The sequence below is a fragment of the Myodes glareolus genome, chromosome 11 (genome assembly GCF_982192425.1).
Source record: "Myodes glareolus chromosome 11, mMyoGla1.1, whole genome shotgun sequence".
NCBI classification, from domain to species: Eukaryota; Metazoa; Chordata; class Mammalia; order Rodentia; family Cricetidae; genus Myodes; species Myodes glareolus.
Window position 1 is genome coordinate 19841662 of NC_142036.1, and position 22085 is coordinate 19863746.

Here is a 22085-nt window from a genome sequence, read left to right on the forward strand (position 1 = left end):
TCTATGGTCTAGATATGTGTCCTACTTGTATATCAGGTGCTCTGGAAACAGAGCCACATGGTTGTGAGCCAGCATGCAGGTGGTAGAAACTGAACCCAGGGGCTCTGTAAGAGCAGTAAGCACCCCTCAGCATGAGGTGCCACTCCAGCCCCTACATTGCCTTTTATTCCCTGTGCTTGTCCTATTGCACTGGACACCAAATCTAACATGCCGCTAGCAAATGATCATTAGGAGATGTGTTTTCATGACTTCCTGTCACAGAGGGAAAGATGTATTCTCTCCCACCATGTATGATCTTAGCTTTGTGGGACTTTTTATGAAGCCAAGAATGTTCTTTTCTGTCCCTGGTTTGCTGAGAACTTTATCCTGAAGTCAGTTTGAATTTTGCAAATATGTCTCTGTATGCAAGTAAAGATAAGTGTTTATAAACTTTTAGTGCAGTGAATTCCACTGATTTTAATATTAATGTAACACTGTCATCTTGATTTGCTGAATTTTGTCATATTTTTATATTCTTATGTATGTACTATGTATCATTTTGTGAATTATTCTGCATGTATCTGTGTATATACTTATAAAGGCTTGCGTATGCACATACATTCCCATATGAGCCAATTTGTTAGGATTTTGTTATAGATTTTTAATTCACAGTCTGTGGCTTTATTTTGTTTCTGCATCTTTATGTCTGGTAGTAACAGCAACATTAATTCAACCTCATTATGTTAACTTGAGAGCATTTTTTTGAGCTCTTGGGAGGCTCATGTATGATAGGCTCAGTGTCATCCCTAATGCAGGCTGAAGAGTCAACCTTCTAGACACTTTTCGGCTGTTGTGATAAGACACCACTGCCCAGGCAGCTTAGAAGAGAGTTTATTAGGGCACGTAGTTACAGATGGTGAGTCCATGGCTGTCAGGATGAGGAGCACGGCAGCAGAGGCCTGGCACTGGGCAACGGCTGAGAGCACACAGCTGATCTGTAGGCACAAGGCAGGGGTAGGATGGGGAGGTAACATATTGGGAACCGTAGAGACTTTTGAACCCTTCAAGCCCTCCTCAGTTGCACCCTTCCTCTAACAAGGCCACACCTCCTAATCTTTTCCAAACAGTTCCACCATCTGGGAACCCAGGACTCAGGCATTTGAGTCCCCGGGGCCATTCTCATTCAAACCAGCACAAAGAAGGTTCTATTTAAAATTTAAATTTCTTGTTAGATAAAAAGATTTGTCTGCACATCTCTGTCCCTGTCATCCTTTCATTGTAGTAAAATGTCTGGGGGGTCTGTGTCCAGGTCTTTCCTTTTTCTGACATTGGCGCCTTGTCGTGGAGATTTTCCATGCTTTGGTAGCTTCCTCTTTTCACTGTCCCCTTTATGCCTCCTCTCCACCTTCCTTGTTTTCTTGGTACTTTTCTACTTAGGCACCTTTTTAATGTGGAGTCTTAGAGCACTGGCTTGAACTATTCCTTCTTTTTAAATCTGAACAGTTAATGCTCAACATTTCCTTCCAGAACTTTCTTTTAGCTACATCCTCAAATTATGAATGCATCCTATTGATACTTTCATTTATCTTAAAATTAAAAAAATGCTTTTTGGATCAATGCTAGGCTTGCCTTTTAGCCCATGTTATACTTAGAGCCTTTCTGCTCAATTTTAAATCATTTTGGTGATTAACGTTTTAAATTTCATTGAAAATTTTAATTGCAAAGTAATTATAAAACTTTGAAGACCTATTTTGTGCCCCATAATCTGCTTTCTATTAGTATTTCACAGTACTGGGCAGAGTGTGTGCTCTGTTGGGGAGTGAAATGCTGACGGTTTTCCATGAAGTCAACAAACTGTAGGGTTTTCATGCCCGTTATCGATTTATCAACTTCTAGCTCTTTTGTGTATTATTGATGCATACTTGCTAAATATTTCATTATCATCATCACAGATTTGTTTTTTCTAATTTCAATTCTATGAGATTTTAGTTTTTTGAAGGTGAACATAGGATAGGAAACAAATCTAAAGCTCAGTAAGTACCTGTGGTTGAGTTAGACATTATGGATGCTGTGAGATGTAAGGCAGTCTTTGTCCCCTTGGGGCTAATGTTCTGACACAACCATGTGATGTCAGGAGATCTAACCTAACCTACAAAGGCATATATAAAGAGTCCTCTGCTCTGATTTACTTTTCATACAAAAATAGCTAAAGCCAAATGTATTGTTCCCCTCCCCCACCCCCAGTGGATTACCACAGGTTAATGGATTAAAGTGTTACTGAGGTGTGACACTCTGGAGTCTCTGTGTCTCAGGAGTCCTGATGTGGCTTCACTTGGTCCTTGACAAGAACACAATCTAGGTGTGAGGGTCTGGATTCTCACCTGGGGCAGTGTCTGCTTCCGTTCTCACTCAGGGTGTTGGCAAAATTCGTTCTGAAGCTGCTGCAGGATTACAAGAGCTCTCGTCCCACAACCTGCAAGGAGAGCAAGACCATAGCATATGTGGACTCCACACCAAGGCCTTAGAGGTGATGCTGCGTGGCCACCTTTGCTATGGCACACAATGTACTCATGAGAGTGATCTGCTGGTACCCTCCCATCACCCTCTGGTTTCACCCAAGGCAAAGGCCCTGTCCACCACCAACAATAGGAGGGTATTATACAGTGCACATGACAGAAAATGGAAGTCATGGGGGCCCAGGTAATGCTTGTTCAACACACTCCATAGCCATAATTCTGTAGAATGGGAGCATGACAGCTGAGCTTCCAGTGGCTAGGTTTTACATTTATTTCAAAGATGTCGTGCCTGTTATCCATTAAAGTATTTTAATTTTCAAATGCAATCGTAATCTACTCTCCCACAGATTCACTAGTGTGCATATCCCAACTTTGCAGAGATCTCATGCGTCCCAACATTTGCTCTTGAACTTGATATCCCTCCTTGCGATGTCTTTGCACATCAGTGGTCCTCTCTGTGGCACATCATAGGCAGGCATCTTGGAGCACGATCACAGCTTGCCACTTGCCTTTTAACACTGTCACTTCTTCAATCTACTACTGTTCCTCATACCAAACCCCACAGAATCAGGGATGGTGAAGGCGGCCACTTCCCTGACCCAAGTTTCCCCAGGCTAGAAATGGAGGGCTGGCGTTCCAAGAAGGAGGCATTGCATGAACGAGGCTGAGAGTGAACTTGGTTAATTCTTCACCTTTCCCCCTTCACAGAGATCCCAGGAGTGAGCAAGAGTGGGCTATCTAAATCCCGATTATTAGCTCACATGCAGTAGACATTGAGGGTGTGGTAATTGTTGTCATTTTTACAATATTGTGATATTAATCTTAGGGAATATTGAAGCTCCAAATAGCCCGTGACATAAAGAGACCTTTATGGCTCCGAAGGAGCTATTAGACTTTATTATCTCACGAATCTTCAGATTTAAAGAGTCCTCAAAGAGACCTTGACATAATTAAGCCTAATGAGTCCAAAGGAGTTACAATGGTCTATTGTGTCAATAATTTAGACACGACAGGTCTTTGTTGGAAGCAGGCTGTGGTACCTAGCAGAGCCTTGGGTTGTAAGGGTGATTCTGGCAGCTGAGTTAGTGAGCTGTGGATGTCCTGGATGTCCAAAAGGCATTTTACACATCAAGCGCAGTTTAAAACTTTCAAACAAAGCTGGTTTGCTATATGGACTCTGCTTTCTCACGGCATCTTAGGTACCAGACTAATTTGTTCATTTGGGCAGTGACTAACCACAGATCCCTGATGCTCAGGCATGTGCTCTGTCAGGTGTTGGGGCGCTTTGGCAAAATAAGACCCTGGCCCTGCCCTCAAGGAGTTCAAATCCTGAATGTCACAGGTAGCTCACAGACTAGAACACCTGTTGAAAGGTAGTGGTCTGAAGTACGGCTGTGAGATTGGATGATGTAGTTTTATTGTGAACATGCACACTCTCTTGGGTGCCGTCTACGGTTGCTCTTGGGTTATAGTGACAGAACGGAGTAGCTGTGACAGGACCATATGATCCACACAGCTGAGACTATTTACTACCGGAGTAATCCAGACTCTGCCAGTCGCTAACCTACAATTTCCAAGGTCTTGGGGCCTGTTCAAACTCCAGATATTCATGAATTGCCATTTCTAGATGCTATAACTCTGATGTCACTCAGAACACACTGTGTCAAATATTTTTTTTATCATTTTACGTTTATGTTATCTTAATACAAAACGAATGTCCCAGCCAATTCTCATAATCCACTCTCAGCACAGTGTTCACATCAAGTCCTGGTATACAGGTTTTTGTTGTAATTCCTGGAGTATTGAAGATGCTTGGTTAACGTTTGAGACATGGACCCTATATCTTCGCACAAGGATGTTGTGAGTTCAAAGGTAACTCCTCAAAACGGGTCACTCTGCTCACCTGGAGAACTAAATGCCTTCCATTCCCATAGGTGGGTACTAGGTGGTGACTCACCTTTATAAAATAGAATATCTCATATGGGAGGGGATGTTGCAAAAGGTGAAACATGGTGACATTGAGAAGCAACACTGCACTCTGGGATGGAAGAAGGGCCTGGGTAGGGAAACGTATGATCTTCATGTAGGGTGGAGTTTAGTGGGCAGTGTTGTGCCTGTGTGGGCTTCTTAGCTGTGACACACACTCTCTGACAATAGGCACTGGCTGATCTTGGCTGGAGGAGGAATTGGGTGAAGGCTCTAACTCTCAGAGCTGTCTTTTGGAAGTCTCTGTAAATCTGTCTACAGCTACATCTCCACATGCACAAGGGATGCAATCTGCAGTGAGAGCTTGGCGGAGATTTCAAAGGAAAGACCAGTTCATGGATGCTGGGACAAATATGGGCAGGGAGAGGAGGTAGCTGTGACTAACAGTACAGGTTAAAGTGGGCATAGGAAATGTTGGGAGCCCCTGGCATGAATAAAACATGCTGTAGCATCTACAGGAAGGTACCTGGCAGTGAGGGTAGAGAGCTGAAGAAGCAGGGCAGGGTCTTGAGAGGGAGAGTGGCCCGTGAGGAGTCCAGATGGTGAGATTACAGGCAATAACATATGGGCAATAACCTGAGCAGAGATGTATATGCAAGGATTATACAGGGTGAATCTCTCAGCCCAACTCAATCTAATGCATGCAGCCCAACCCACACAATAGCCACCCCTTCTGATGACCTTTGTACTAGAAGACTTCTGTTTGCTTTTCTGAGGTCTTATCATATAGTTCACTTAAAATATGGTTTCTCTTCTTTTTCCACACCATGCCCAACGTCTCCTCCACCCTTTTTGTCTCAAATCTGCCTGCAAGACCAAGTACCTACCTCACGACCAGTCCTCTTGTTGAAGGAATGAATAAGTGAACAAATGGGCGGGTCATTTTGTGGCCAACCATGAATCAATGCTGACTCATCTGTGCAGAGTTAAGAACCTGTCTGGCATCTCTGTGGGTTAGACATAGTAACTGAAATAAACAACGCAAGTTCGAGTTCACCTTGGGGAGACTTACGCCAATCCCCCTGAGTTCAGAAGGAGCCGGAGGGGAGGAAGGAAATAACTTCGGTGTTTGGGGCAAGTTTGGAATAGGTCAGGCTCCAGTGCAGCCGAGCATATCACCCATGCAGCATCTCTGCTCTGCAGAGCCTTGCAGCCTGCAGTCATCGGCTGGAACATTGAGATGTCACTTCCCCCAGGCTCTCTAAGATCTCAACCAGCTCACAGGTCTGTGGCGTGCGTGGAACAGGGCTGGCATCACCCAACTTTCGGCTCTTTGAAAAGTTTGCTTAAGAAATGAGACATTACTTTTCACTTCCTAAAGAAGGTGTTATCTTTCAGGATTCAAAGAGGCCAGGAAAAAAATGTCCTCATTTTCCTTGGCAGACAGCGTGCTGTGTTCTCCAGGTTGCTGATCGGCAAATCGAAACAGATTTTTTTTTCCTCTTCTTTTCTTCGTGGCTTTTTGGTCTTTCTCCCAACGAAGCCCTCGGTGAGACTTTGCAAGATGAAAGGGACAGTGGTGGAACTCGCTGTCACAGAGCCATCAAGAGTTTAACATTTTGATTGCTCACTCTGCTGTGTCAGGAGCATGTGTGCTTAGAAAAACCTGTGAAATTTGGAGCGGATACATCTGAAAGGTGCGTCTGATTTTCCTGCGACACAAAAAGAGACATAGGATGTTCGTCCTCTGGCGTTCTTGAATGTCAATCTGGGGGGTATTTGCTGACCTTTCAGGGTACATATGGTACCGTGTTGGTACTGGAAAAAGAGGATGTGAAACTTATTTTCCCTTTCTTCTTTTTAATGCTCCAGCATTTCTCCCATCTGCCCTGTATCAGGAACACAAATTAATGTGTCCTTGTCAGGAATCCGTCGACAAAGGGTGGGTATTGAAAATGACTGACCTTAGAGGCCCTGGAAATGGATTATGCTAAACCTGAGGATTTCCAGGGACAAAGGAAGAAAATCCAAGCACAGGCAGGATGTTCAAGTGAGTGGAGCCTACAAAGGCTGTGGTGAATCTCCCCATTAGGAGATCTCACCTCCTCTGGGAGATGTCACCTAGACTTTCCACAGCTTGACCCAAACAGAGGGTCCTGCAATAGGCTGGCCATCAGTAGGTCACCATTAGAGGGCTCCAACTGGTGCTGATACCCCCAAGTTCCCTAAGGACCAACTCTCCAGGTCTGCTCACCTGCCACTGACTTTGTAATGCTGAGGAAGCCGTTAGAACTCAGGGAAAACCCAGTTTACCTTCATCTGTAAACCAGGAGTTGTTAACTCTCATGAGCTGATTGGCAGCTTTCAAAGAGACAAAGTGCTCTTCCTGGTGCCCAGAACATGATGCATAGGCTGTACCTCTTCCTAGCACTGCCCCACTCCTCCTGCATTTGGGGGCTAGAGATGGAGGTCACGCTGTCCCTGTGGCTCCCTAGGCAGGCAGAGCTGTCAAGGGAAAGGCTTCTCTGACAGCTTGAATCTAGTTTCCAAGAAAATTCACAATCGAGCAGATAAATTTTTACAACACACACTCACATACACACACACACACACACACACACACACACACACACAATGCAAATACTGCAAATACTAGCTTCCATTTCTTTTTTAAGGGACTTGGGAGTGCAGGTTTTTCTTGTCTCAATGGCTTGCTGTTTGGACAGTGTCTATTCTGCACACCAGTTTGGTGTCTAGTCTGAACATAACTTTATCCCCCCCACCCCTCATTTCAGCACACCCTCTCTTTGTGCAGGAGCCATTAAGGCCACCCATTCTTAAATTAGCTCTGAAAAAAAAAAGGAGTTGCATTTTATAGTCAAGCCAGCAGTAATTGGACACTGTGACTATGAGTGGCCCTTGCGGTGTTTGGACGTGGGCCAAATGTACCTTCTGTCTGTCTCTGACACCGGCAGACAATAGCAGTATTATTTACGGTGCTGGCTCCATGCGATTCGGAAGGCCAGCTGTGAGAACAAAAGACTCGCTCACACTTGGCCCAGCCCTACTCTCAACCTGAGGCTCCAGCCATGTTTTGTAAATAATTTAGCCCGCCATCCCAAAGGATGGCTCCTCTTTGCTTTTGCACTGACCATGGCTGGAAAGTAAAGACAGGACTCTTCTCCGGCTCCTTGGAGGTAATGGGGTGTGAGGAGGAATGGCCAACACCGCTTCCTTCATTCCTGTGTCTCGGGCTGTACAATCACTCTCATACATCAGCTATGGACCAGCAAGCAGGAGGGCAGCCGAAACAGAGCCTGGGAAAACATGGGCAAGGCTTGTCCCTGTGGGAAGTCCTCTTTCCCAGGATGCCATTCGGAGTTTTGTCTACAGAACACGCAGCTTCCCAGGCAACCATCACAGGTTACCCCGCTTGCTCATGGCTGTATAACCCTGATCATCACATGGACTGAGCGTCTAAAATCCAAACAAGCAGATCTCACTGGCTACAACTGCCCAGTTGCTGACCTACTAACATGCATCAAGCCAGAATCAGTTCACACGCCATCCATGTTTGATGAGAGGATCCCATGCTCCCTGGCCCAGACCTGGATCTGTGAAGCCATGGCTTCAACTCCCCAACAGAGGAGCCTTCCTACCATCTAGCCAATCTGTCCTCGGCAATCTGGGGCCCCTTGTCACCTTTCCCCACATTGCACCATGCTGTCTCACCTGTTGCTAGGACTGCCAGCTCCTGGCCCTCTGCCCAGACAGTGGAGCTGGCCTCTCTTATGTCTGCAGATCTGATGTCTCCTGTTCCTCTTCCCAAATGGATACAGGGGCTTCCCTAGGCAGGCTCAGCCTGGGTGTCTCCCTGCACAGCACCTGTCTCCAGCTGCTTGGCCAACACCTGGCAAATGGAACAGGAATCTGGGGTCCTGACCAGGAATGAGCATCCGGTTGCGTCCAACAGCTCCTAGAGATTCTACCAGGCACTTTTCCCTGGGCAGGCACACTGGGGATTTAGAACGGTTCACAGACAAACAGTTTGCAAGCATCTACCAACCTTTTCATCATTTTTTTTTCTCATACTCTGTGCAGAGGCCAGGCAAGTCTGCCACTCACATTCCAAGTTCAAGGAGCTTTCACAGATATTCACTGAAGAAAAGGTGAAGTCAAGCCCTTGGGTTTCAGTTCTGTAACCCATGGTTATTCAGTGTACCTGAGCCAGGAGCTGAGGGGATCAGACTTTGGGACTAGGGACATGCTGAGTCAGCACCATACTTGCCTTATAAGCACGAGGCCACGTGTTCATCTCTAGAACCCATGAAGAAAAGAATCCAAGGTGTAGGAATATGTGTGTGAAGACAGGTCAATCCCTGGGGCTGCTGGTCATCCAGCTTAGGTTTCTTGATAAAGTCCAGAGCATTGAGAGACTCTGTCCCCAACCAAAGAGTGACCAGTGCCATAGGAATGGTGCCTGAGGTTATCCTATGGCCTCTGTGTACACACACACGAACACAAGAACACCATTCACTTTGGGATTAAAGGGCCTGATACCAGCAGCACTGATCCTTCAGGTTTCACTCTTGTGGCTGGTGATCTCCAAGGAGATTGCTGCATCCATCAAGCTGTGCTGTCTAGGATGACAGAGCCTTGCTTATTTCTCACCTACCATTGCACAGGAAGAACCCAACACAGACTTCTCTGTATGTCAGGCGTTGAATGAGGGTGTGGGCAGGTGGACAGAGGGATGGATGAGAATATGTGCGTGAGGGAAGGGAGGAATGGTGTCCTACTCCGTCTGTGCTGTATGCCGCCAAGTGTATTCTTGCCTGTGATCGACACTGGAACCCTGTCTTTCTGTCCCTCTGCTAACCCATACTATTTGTTACATACTCCTGGGAACTGAGAGACGACCCCGTCCCATTGTAGATGGGGTCTCCCATCCCTTAAGCTCACCTGTCACCTCTGTGCCATCCTGTAATGAAACCAGCAAAATTCTCTTTATCTCTCTGAAGGACAGGTCTGTCCCCTACTTCCTTCAGGGTATCTCCTCTGAGCCTAGTGTATGTATATTGGCCAGGGCTATGGGCTTTTTTCATGACCTCTTCTTGCCTTTACCCATCATCTCCCACACCGAATTCTTCTCCCTGGGACTTACAGTGTGAGCAACAAATTCGGTCTCATCCTCAACTCTTTCCAAATTCTCGGGACCAGATCAGGCAGTAGGAATCCTATTTGCTTTAGTCTTAGACCGAGAACTCTGAGTCTTGCTCAAGGCTTGTGAAACCTTCTTACATTCCGTGCCCACCAAGCCACTCTCTTTATTCATCATAACATGAAGTCTTTTTTTTTTTTCCCTCAGAGTTTGGCCTGGAAGAATTTTGACATTTTGAGTGTGGCGATGGCGACCATTGGAATGCCACCACACCTACCCAGAGATAAAGCCAATTTCCTCCTAGTTCAGCGCTCGCAAATAGCAAAGTTAATTAATCCTCTGTAAACAAACTTTTGCAAACTGCAGCTCAATACAGCAGTGCCCAGGAAATGCTTCCAAATGTGCTCTGAGATTTGAGGAGAAGGGACCAGGGAGAAGTGAATTTGGGTCCATTAATGATGAATGGAGGTTCGGAGGTTGGGAAGGGGGTACTGCAAGTTGATGTTTGGGTGAGGGGTGTCCAGTCAGAAGGAGGCACTGAGCTCCAGCAGTCTACGGGGCAACGGGGAGACAAGAGTTCACGGCAATCTAGTCTGTGTTCTGTGAGTGGCTGCTAGAGAGGAGACTGAAGGCGAGATATAGATTATGTCCGCCTGATTTCCCCATACCATATGCATGGATTAAAATGACACTCTGCCTCCCCAGTCAGAAAACCAATACTACACTCCAATTAAAACTGCTTAAGAAGCTTAAAAAGACAGAAATGTTAGCTATTCTGGTTTGATCAGAATTTGCTATATGCGTAAATAAAATGGCCATACTGCATCCCATAGATCTCTATAAACAAAATTCAAAATCTTGTGTATGTGCTTGCGTGTGTGCGTGTGTGGTGTATGGATGTGTGTTAGCATCTGGCTATGTGAGTCAGTTCATGGGGGTGTGAAGGGCAGAGGTCTATGTTAGTTGTGTGAGTCTATCACTCTCCACTCCGTTATGTGAGACAGGATCTCTGGAGCTCACTGATTGGCTGGACTGGTTGGCCGTGTGTCACAGGGGTCCTCCCGTTGCTGCTTCCCCTGCACTGGGATCGGGTGTGTACCACCACACCCGGATTTTCACATGAGTTCTGGGGATCCCAACTCAGATTCTTATGCATTCACATTAAGCACTTTTCATTAAAATTATATACACACATGCACATAATCACATACATAATATATACAAGTACATACATACATACAAATTTATGTATGCATTGACTGTTTTCTCATAAAGCTCCCCTACAGATCTGGAGGTCTCCATATCTACTGAGACTGGCAAGCCAGCAAACACTCTCGGAGCACGTATTTCCAAATAAAAAAGTACCTTTAAATCACTACTATAGACATTCTGTTAGATTCAGAAAGAATGCACGTTGTGGTCAGCTGTCTGCAAGTAGCCCCACAGGGTGTCTCCCTACTCCCTCTTCCCCTCCTGTCCCTAGCAATATCACTGGGTCATTGAAGAATGCTAACTTTCAGGGACCCCCTAACCTAGCACACACCCTCTGCTTAGTAATAGCATTAGGTAGGAGGCTTGAGTAGCCATTTTCAGCTCCGTCTCTGTCTTGATGGACTATCATGGACCACTGACTCACATCCTCCTTCCTCTAGAATGAGCTTGTGTGCGCCCAGCTAACAAAATAATTACTTCAGGGCAAAAGCAGCATTAAGTTACAAACCTGGTTCCTGCGGCCTCTGTCAGGCTGGCATTCTTTTGTCAAGTCCAGATTTTTTTTAAAAAAAAAAAAATTACAGCGACTCTGGCAGATTCCAGTGACAGTTCCCGCCGACCTGGAGCCATGCACAGGGGCTGGCACTGTTGGAATGGAAATGTCCAGTGGGGTGTGTGGCTTCAGACACAATGGGGACTTTCAGAAGCTGGCCAGAGCTCAATTGCACTCTGCCCTGCCGTCCTCGCGGCTCGTCAGTGACAAACACAGTTCCTCCCAAAGACCCTCAGAGTGAGGCCGTTAATGGTATGAAAGTGGAGTTGTGCCAAGGGAACTGCTTTCATTCTGGTGGGTGCCAGAGACAGGAGGGGACTTTGCACATGACATGTATTTCGTTGGCAAGATGTCTTTTCACTCTTTGAAACTCCTTAGGTGTCCCCCTCCCCCAGGGAGCACCTTAATACCTGTGACACTCTGTTCAAGGCTGCAGGATCTGGGGGCTCATTTGTTTCCAGGGGTTGTCCAGCCCATACATACTATCAAAAGCAGCTTGCTGATGTCATGAAGCAAGTCAGGAGATGGGATATAATAAGGGACAGGTAGTTCTTAGCTTCCCGAGGTCCAGCTCCTGGCCAGATGTTGACTCTCATGCATGTTTTACTTTAATGTTGTCTCAGCAAGTTTGGGTTCTGGTTGTCTTAGCTTGCTTTCTGACCCAAATACCCACAATAATCCTGTGGCATGGAGAGGTTTGATATTCTCATCCTATACGCGAGGTATTTAATTCATGACTTAGTTACGTTCAATAATACATTCGTGTAGCATGTAGACAGCATGTCTAGCATGTGCTTCAAGCAGCTGTACGGCACGAGTCCTCACGTTGGTTTATTTTCCCACCGATTCTGTAACGTGCCCAGTCCTTGTATCTGACCCTTTTCCTGTGTCTGTCAGTGCTTGCCTCACAGTCACACCCATGCTTCACCCTGGGGGCTCAGTCAGAGCAATGCTGGGAGCAAACACTGGTGCCTTTTCTTTTTCTTGTATATTGGTCAAAGGTCCCTTTGTGTGCGCTATGTCTGTGTGTACATGTCTGCCTGTGTGGGGGCGTGCATGTACACTGCCCGTGCTTGCAGAGCCCAGAGGACAGCCTCGGGGCTGTTCTTCGGGTGTCACCCACCTTCTGTTTTATTTCAGTTTGTTTGGAGACAGGGGCTATTATCGGCCTGGGGCTTGCTGATTTGGCTAAGTCGGGTAGCCAGTAACTCCAATCGTCAGGGATTTCCCTTCGTGCTGGGATCACAAGCTTAAGCCGCATGCCTGTCTATCTGGGGGTTCTGGGGATCGATCTCAGGTCCACATTCCCATGCAGCAAGTTCTGTACTGACCGGGCCAGCCCCAGACCTCTTCTATGCCTCCACTCCTATCTGGAGCCCCACTGTGGAAAGCCCTGTGGTGATGAGCCGCTCCCCGGTCCTGTCGAGCACTGGCCCCAATACAACATTGTGGAGCCCACTTCCTCTATGAGCCACTTAATTATCTTTTATATATACAACACTCCTCACTGAATAAAATATTCAGGCACCTCATTTGACGGGGGAAGCAAACAGCAATATGTAACATTTCATTTGTTTTTTCATTAAATCGGGCATGACCGTTGTTGGCGCCGGGAGATTGCGACCGCAGGTCTGCCACTCTGCCGCAGCCCATCTATCCACAGTCAGCCCGCGCTCCAAGGAAGTGTCTCATTTTCTCTCTATTTATGTTCGTCAAATAAATTCATCTTTTATTTCATTGAGCTGAATGTTTCCATCTGTGGGACTGCTTCTGGGACCCACCGGTCTTATTTATTTATTTTTATTTTATTATTGACTTTTCCCTTTTTCTTGCTCTTGGCTTCTCATTGAAATGTATTTTCGATTTCAGACATGCAGGCAGAGGAGTAATTAAAATATCCCTGGACCTCGGATACTGGGAAATGGGGAAATATTATGTGTACACTCCTAACCAGGTACATATAACCAAATGAGGAGCGGGTGGGGCAGCGGGTCTGAGTCAGGCCTCCAGGCTGCTCATCCCCGCCCCCCACCTTAGGAATCAGAGGTCATCAGGAAGGAGTTTGTGAGCCCCAGTCTGGGCATGTATCTAGAAACAGTTGGGTTCTGACTTTCTCCAGCGAAGGAGGTAGAATAAACCTTGCTAAAAATGATGCTTTTGGCACGTAGCTGCCAGTTGCGTGTGTCTATTTATTAATTAGCATTTTGGTGTATAAAAGGCCTGATTCATTAAGAACGTGTTACACACTCACTCTGCACCCTGACCGTGAGGAGATGACAGGCAGTCTCTTGTCAGTTCCTCAATCATACTGAGATGTGGCGAGTGAAAGAGGTGTTTTTGCTATTGTTGCTGTTGACTGGGGAGTTTCCTAATGACATGTGCAAAAAGGTCCAAGTCTTAAGTGTAAATTCCCACAATGACATACGTCCTGACACACCCGTTGTCACTCACACTGTGTTCAAGCTCCGAAAACATCTTTGTACGTGAAATCCTTCACAGTCAAATTCTACAGCGTCCTCCTCTCCATCGACCGCCACTTGGATTTCTCTCCCCATTCATTGGTCACCTTTCTGGGTGGTGAATCTTGAATGAATGGAGCGGCTGATATTCATCTGCTCCTTCATGCCAGGATTTCTTCACTCTGCCCAATCATTTGAAGATTGATTATCCTGTGTGCCAATACTTCATCTATTCATTGCTGAATCTCAGTTTGTTCCTCCAGGGTCTATAGATTTGTCTATAGCATCTTTTGACAGGTATTTCCCACACTGGTTACTTCTGGGCGATAGTGAACAAATAGAAGCACAAGATATGCTGTCAGCTTCTGCTGGGTAAATGCCTTGGACTAGCGCTGCTAGGTTACTGGGTAGTGCCCAATTGAATGCTGCGTCTGCCCAACATTTGTGGAGTAACACTCTAATCCCTACCGTGATGGCGTCTGTATGTGAAGGTCATCAGGTTAAGAGAGCCGAAACCTCAAGGGTAGGATTAGGGAGCTGTCACAGTTAGCTTCAGCTGTCAACATGTCACAGTCCAGAGGCATCTCAGGGAGTTTCAACTCGGGGAACCGCTTCAATCAGATTGGCCGGTGGCCATGGCGGTGGGGCAATTTCTTGATTGTCGATGGATATGGGAGGGCCTGGCCCATTGCAGGCAGTGCCACCCCTGGGCATGTGGTCCTAGGTGTATCTGAAAGCAAACCTTGCAAACCATGTGAAGCAAGCCTGTAAGGAGCCCTTGACCTCCTGCCCCGACCTCCCTTCACCATGAGAAGATGTAAACGGAAATAAACCCTTTCTGCCCCAATTTGCCTTTGGCCGTGGTGTTTATCACGGCAGCTAAGAAGAAAAATGGGATACGGTTTAATGAGAAAAGACATGAGACGGATAGTCGCTTTCCCTTCTCCATGTGGGAATTCAGCAATAATTTATCAGCCAACTGTAAGCCAAAAAGTGACCCTCCCTAGGCAGAATGTATTGGCCTCTTCGTCTTAGACTTCCCGACCTCCATAACTGTCAGAAAGAAGCATTGTTTACCCCGCCCAGTTTGTGATAAGGCATACTAGTGTCCCATCTTACCCAACTTGACTCATTGATAAGAATTGACAGACAACTTTCCAAAGCCATGTATTGCTCTACACTCCCACCAGCAGTATATGAGCAATCTGTTTGCTCAATATCCTCTCCAATGCACATTGTCGATTATCCAAAACTCTATTATTCTAATGGGCATGTCATGGTTCCTGGCCATGGCTATGGGTTGTATTTTGAGGACTCCTAATACTGAATGTTAAAGTGTCTATTGGCTGTTCCCCCATTCTTTTATTGATGAAATGTGTATTTAAATCTCTTGCCTATAGATAGTTGGCTGTAGAATTTCTTTATACGCTGGTGTAATTAGTACCTAAGGATGTTAATAGATCGCTCTCAAATACAGATAATGAAGTTGGATGAGCCATGCACAGTTTGGTCCTCATTTCCTTACTGGTATTTTTTGATAAGCAGGAGGAAAAATTTTGCTGAGGTCTAAGTTTCCATGCTTTTGAGGTTTCTTTATTCTTTTTTTTTATTTTATTGACACATGATAACTGTACATATCTACACAACAGGATCTCAACCATATTTGAAACATAAGAAGACTTCTTGCTTACTATGCTATGGTTTGAATCTGAGAAGTCCCCCCTTGAGGGTCAAGTGCTGAAGGCTTGGTTCCCAATGGTGGTGCTGTTTTGAGAGGTGATAGGCTGAGCTGGTGTAGGGGAGCCCCCAGAGCATTCCTTAAAGACTGTACCTGGTCCTGAATGCTCTTCCTCCAGCCTTCACGGGCCCCGATCTACTTCCTGGTTGCTATGAAATGACCTACTCTATTTCACCACACCCATCTGATATAATGTCCTGTCTCACCCCCAGACACACAGCGATGAAGTCAGTCTTCCTCTTGGCTGTGTGTCACACTGACCAAGCCTCTCTAATACTGCATAGGAGACGAGGGAACAGGAAGTGACAGTGCAATGGGCCAGCTTTGTTGTTTTCCAGTTACTCCTATTCGTATTACAACCGTCTATGCCACAATCGTAGCGTTATTTTCCTCTCCTTCAAACTGTGCGATTGTTACTACTTGTATGTATTGTAAGATGGGATTCCTCTTGTCCATGATTTACACGTGATGGAGTAGCTGAAATTTATTCTGACTTGTTTTGTTACAGATACTAATTGCTCATAGACCATTGGTGAACATTCCTTCAAACAGCAGATAGACTGAATGTCTGACTCCTTTTATTTTTAAAAGTGGTAAGAAAACTGAGCTACAAATGCATGCAGCTAGTTGAAGATCACACAGGCGACGAGAAGCAGACACTAGACTTCCTTTTGCTTTGAGGCCCATTCATCACGCTGCAAAGGAGAACGGCAAAGAGAGATGTTTCCCATTGGACTTCAGCGCTCAGGACTCAGAGGTGGCCGCAGTGTTGACAGCTGTCTGGTGACCAGTTGGTTAAGCTGACATGCTGCAGTGTGATTTATCTGGTTTGAGTTTCCAGGTTCTGTCGACAGAATCAGCTTATGTATTTGAGGTAGAGTGTGGTCTCTACGGATTTGGGTTTGTTACTGAAGCAGTTGAAGGACCCACAGTTGATGTGCTGTTTTTCTTTCTAACATTGTTTTTTTTTTAATTTTAAAACTTTTTTGTGTGTATGTACAGATCAGAGGGTAGGGTTTTGGTGGCCGGCTCTTCCTTCTCACCCTGTTGAGGTAAGGTCTTTCCTGTTTCAGAAGTCACTGTGCAGGCTAGCTGGCCCACCAGCTTCTGGATGGCTCACCTATTTTCATCTCCCATCTCATTGTATGAATGCCGGACTCACAGATGTGCGTCACTGCACTTGGCCTTTTACCTGGGTTCCGGGGCTAGAACCGAGGCCATCAGACTGGTAAGGCTGGTGCTTTTATTGGCTGAGCCCTCAGCCTGCCCCCCCACCACATCAGGTGTGGGGTATGTAAACTTGACTTGCTTGTTACCCTAAGACATTGTCCTGGACCCTGCAGATGTAAACATTTTTCAAGTTAAAATAAAAAGAAAATTGAAAATTGAAAGTTATTTTTAAACTTAGCGAACACTTGTTGGCGCAGAGTAGAATCAGATATTGCCTTCTCAGGGACTCGGTGGTGAGGTAGGAAGACCCACCTGGATGCTGCCTAGCGTGCCTGGAAATCACCAGGAATGTGAACTGTGTGGATGAGCAACTGGGTGCATAAGAGAAACACAGTGACTGTGATGGGCAGGACAGAGGGAAGACAAAAAAAAAATAAATAAATACGGGATTCCATGTAAGTGACGTATGTGTGAACACGTGTTGGAGGAATAGGATTGGGTCTCAAAGGCAGTTTGCATTTTTGCTAATAAATTCTCAACTAAAACTATTTCATTCACCACAAATCACTGAGGCTTGACTGAATCTCTTTTGATGCGTTTTCCTTTCTGTTCTTAACCCAGGCGTTCCTCTGGCAGGTTTTCCAATTTGGGGAAGTAGATCATAAAGCTGCCATTGCTGATGCCCCCTCTCCTAGAACATCAGAGCCAAGCCACGGAAAGACTCACCGGCTAGTGGGAAGCTTAACTTTATTTTTTTTAATAATAATTAAATAATTTTTTAATGTTTATTTTGTACAAATCCTACTGTCCCATCCTGGAGTATGTAAAGGGTTTGCACTCTGATCAGTGGACCAGGGTCTGAACACATCTCATTTTGCCACCGTAGTCAGCCAGCAATGACCTTGGTCATTGGATGAGTCAAGAGTCCTACTAAGGAACTCTGGTGAGACCCTAGCAGACAGGAGTTATTAAGTAGCATGGACAGTGGTGACTTTAGCTTTTGGGCTCTAAGGAGAGACTCGCCTGACTTGAAGATGTTCCTGATTATTCCCACAAGCTCCTGGAGACTAGTCACAGTTTCTCTAGGTATTTTTGAGGTGCTCTGCTCATCTCTGACTGTCTACTAAGGAAGGCCCTGTAAAGTTTCTCCTCTGAACCCCTTTCTTATAAATGTGAGTGAGGCAGTTATCGGGTAGAACATTTTCCCACGTGGACTGACCCGACCATTCTAGAAGGGATCCCAGAGTCTTCACTGTGATGCCTGGCACAGTCCACCCTCTAGGCTCCCCGGAGCTGTGGTTTCCCATTCTCTGTTCTATGTCTGTTGTGGCTTTCACTCCCTCATAGTGGGTTCTGTATTATACGAGATTTATTCTGTGCCAACTTTGAGTTTTTTTATACTTTAGTGTGTGTGTGTGTGTGTGTGTGTGTGTGTGTGTGTTTAGACTGACTGCTGGCATGTACCTAGGACATTTTGACTTGTGGTTCTCACTTTCTGCCTATCAGGATCTCATGTTTGAGAAGGTATAGCAGGTCAGCTGGCCTGTGAGTTCCTAGGGATTCTTCCATGTTCATCTCCCATGTCTCTGCAGAAGTGCTTGAATTAATTCTTCCTCCAGCATACACTGTTCCAGGCATTCCCAACTGGGCCTAGTTATGGATACCAGTCTGACCCTGCCATCCTCAGTGTGGGAATCTTCTGTCCTTAAGGGCAATTCGTTCTTTGTCGGCCTCACAGTGAATGAGCTGAATTCCAGTATTGCTCTCTGCTTTGGCGTAGATATCCAAACTCAAGAATTACTTCCCACAAAAAAGTAAGATGAAATTTACAGGCAATGCAAGGAACCCATGTCTGATGTTTCATTTGACGAATTGGAAAGCAGCATGCACTTCTAAGTACACCTTCACAATCAAGATAAATGCAAAACTTTACCTCTCTAAGTAGTCTTTCTGCTAGGCCCCTGTTAGTGAATTTCATAAGACATGGTCATTCTCACCTACCACTCTCGTTTCATTGAGTAGAGTTTTATGTTGCAAACATATATAAATAAAATCATAAATGCTAATATTGTTTGCGTCTGTCCTTTCCTCACTCCGTCTATTTTGAAATGCATCAAGACCGCAGTTTATCCCACTGAGACATTTGTTTTCATTACCGAATATTATTTCACTGCAAGGATGTATCAGAGTTTATTTATTTACCTGTCCGTGGGCATCTGGGTTGTTGCCAGTTACCCGTTATTAAGAAGTCAGTTACTATAAATATTTGCAACCAAGTTTTTATGTGCACATATGTTTTCATTTCTTTTGGGCAAATACCCAAGAGTCAGATGGCAGGGTCACGTGGTAAAGACATGCTTACCTTTCCTTATAAACTGAATCGCCAAAGTATTTCCATGCTTTTCATTTACATCATGATCGAATGTGCACAGGTCTCAAGTGTCCATGTTCTTGCTGATGAGTGATTTCTATGGATGTTTCTGGTGTCACTCTGAAGCCATGCGGGGTTAAGTCGCAGAACCACAGTGATGAATGGGTGCATGGAGTTTTCATATGGGTTTAGTCTTCAGCATCTTTTGATGACCGTTGCATCCTCTCTTCTGCCATCCTGCTTTCCTGGGCTGTTTTCTTACTGTCTGTCCGTAAGAGTTCTCTGCATATGGGTGTTTTAAACACAGAATGGTTTTCCTGCAGGAATGTCTTGTCACAGTGGCTGGGCATCCTTTTTAACTCCCTTGTCTGTGCCTTCCAAAGACAGAAAGGTTTCTCAAGTTTAATGAAAGACAAGTACTTTTTTTGAGAGGCAAAGTTTTCCTTCCTTTTAAGTTTACTGACAATTTCTCTCACTTCTTTAATAAGCTTTGCAATTTATATTTTCATTAATAAGTCACAGTGCCGGCTTTTCAAGTATTTTGGCAACAAGCACATAATGTCATTTTAAGCTGTCCTTTGATTCTGTGATTGTATGTCATCTCTATTCCCAATGTTATTTTTGTCCCTTTTTTTCTGACAAACCATTTGGTTATTTTATTAATATTTTTATGTGGTCTGCTCTGGGGTCTGTTGATTATATTAATTTCTTTATTTCTTATCTAAGATATTTCTGCTTTAAATTGATTATATTTTCTTCCAATTTAATTAGATTTACTTATTTTTAAGATTTTTAATTAAAATTTACATCTTTTTCTCATCCATAGTTTCTAAGGCATGTTATTATAACTTGATATTTTTTCATTTATCTCTTTGAACATATCCCTAATTATTGGTTTCATATTCTTTACATTTTATTTATATATAAAATGATTCTATTTTCTATTTTAAATTTTACTTTAACTCATGAACTATGTAGAGGGATGATTTTTTGAATTCCTTATGAAAACTTGTATTTCCTGTTGTTCTACTTTTGAGAAAACACAGATATTTTCTTTCTGTTTCCTGCTTTGGTGGACATGTTAATATTTCATTTGACACATCCACCATGGTCAGTTTTATTCTCTGTGTCAAAAGAATTTGAAAATACATTACTTTTCTAACAGGCACAGTGTGTTGTAACGGTGTATTCATTTTCTTCCTACATTTTTACTTGTTTTTTTGTTTACTTGATGTGACATTTGATCTCGGAGGAATGTGTTAAAAATCTTCTATTATGATTGCAGATTTATTAGTCTTTCTTTGCATCTCCAACAGGTTTTGTTTTATGTATTTGGGAATTTTGCTACTAGATGTGTGAATATTCTTCTTGATGGGCTGTAATATTTAATAATATTGAAATCCCATTTTGTCCTATTTAATATTTTTGACTTGGGTTCTCTGTTGTCTGATATATATTTTTCTTCACCTCTTTTATTTAAGCATTTGCTGGCTCCTCTCTTTCCATCTGTCTGTTTTCAAGTTTGCTCTGTCATTTTGTTTTAGGGGCAGGTCTCAAAAACAGCATAGCTGGGTTTCTATTAAATTTCTACTTTCTATTACCTAATCAGGAAAGTGCCACCCTTTCCTAAGGGATTTGACCCATTCACATTTATTGTAATCACTGGTATTGTCACATTTATCAATGCTCCAGATTCTTCCTCTGCTCTCTCTTGTTCTCTTTTGCTTTCTAAGTGTTCCCATATTGGTTTAGTCTTCTATCTCAGGTATTATAGTGCACATTTATAGAGGAATCGTGGGTTTATAATGTAAAGAAATGAACAAGACTGAGCAGGACTGGAGAGATAGTAACGGGTAAGAGAGCTTACTGCTCAAGGCAAGGGGAGGATTGGAGAGGGGTAGAGCAGGATACCCAACATCTTCCTCTGTCATTTATACACATGTACATAGAGCTTATGCACACCCCTATGTGAGTATAACACACACTTACACATCCACACATACACTCACATTCATACACATCCACACTCACACATATATACATACTCATACACATACATACAACTAATACATGTACACACACACTGACATACATATATGCATTTACAAACACACACACAACACACACATATATATAAACTCACACACATTACATGTACACATTGCATATATACCCACTAACACACATACATACACACACTCACACATGTACACACTCACAAACATACACCCTTACAAACATAATACTCCTATTAATACATACATACATTCACACACAATTAAATATATACCCATTCACACCCAAACATACACACTCTCATAAAAAAAAAGGACAAGAAAAGTCAAGGAATGGTCATTTGATAGACCCACCAGGTCATAGCTCATAAGATTAAAGACAAAGAAAGATTGTAGTCATTGGAATCACAAGACACTGTTATTAAGAAAGGCAAAGTCAATTTTTGCTAACTCCTTCGTATGAAGGTGTTTATCTGTGATGTGTCACAGGCATCCTACATGCAGGGGAGATAAAAGACCTGGGTGGGATGCAGCAAAAAGTCCCAAGGGACCTACTGCCAAGGGAGGCAAACACAAAAGCAAACTGTCTTATAAACTTTGGAGCCAGGAGGGGCCTCTCGCCTGTCCAGAGACCTGCAGTGTGGGTGTGTGGACAAAGTGCAGTACCTTCCTTGAACACTGAGAAGGGCTCACCAGAAAGAGCCTGTAGAATGTGGGTGGAGCATGATGGGGAGAACATTCTGGAATCAGGCTAGAGAGGCAGCAGGCAATTCCCAGCAACTTGTAGATGTTCAACTGTAAGAAACTGTGTGGGTGTATTAACTGCTTCTGCACACTCAAATACTGGACAAGAAACAACTTGAGGGAGAAAGGGTCTGCTTTGGCTCCCAGTCTGAGGACATTCAGTTTGTTGCCATGGCCGTCGGATCAAGAGGCAGCTGATCACGTTGTCTTACACTCAGGAAGAGGGTGACTGTGTCAGAAG

At 44.4% G+C, this 22085-nt stretch overlaps 1 long non-coding RNA gene across 1 annotated transcript; it reads right to left on the bottom strand.

The window, feature by feature from the left end:
- Positions 1-854: 854 nt before the first annotated feature.
- Positions 855-11425, bottom strand: LOC125398589 (uncharacterized). Its single transcript, XR_007231461.3, has 3 exons — positions 11303-11425; positions 2361-2452; positions 855-974 (listed from the first exon to the last, which is right to left on the bottom strand). It is a non-coding gene; the product is annotated as an uncharacterized LOC125398589 (long non-coding RNA).
- Between the last annotated feature and the right edge of the window lie 10660 nt (positions 11426-22085).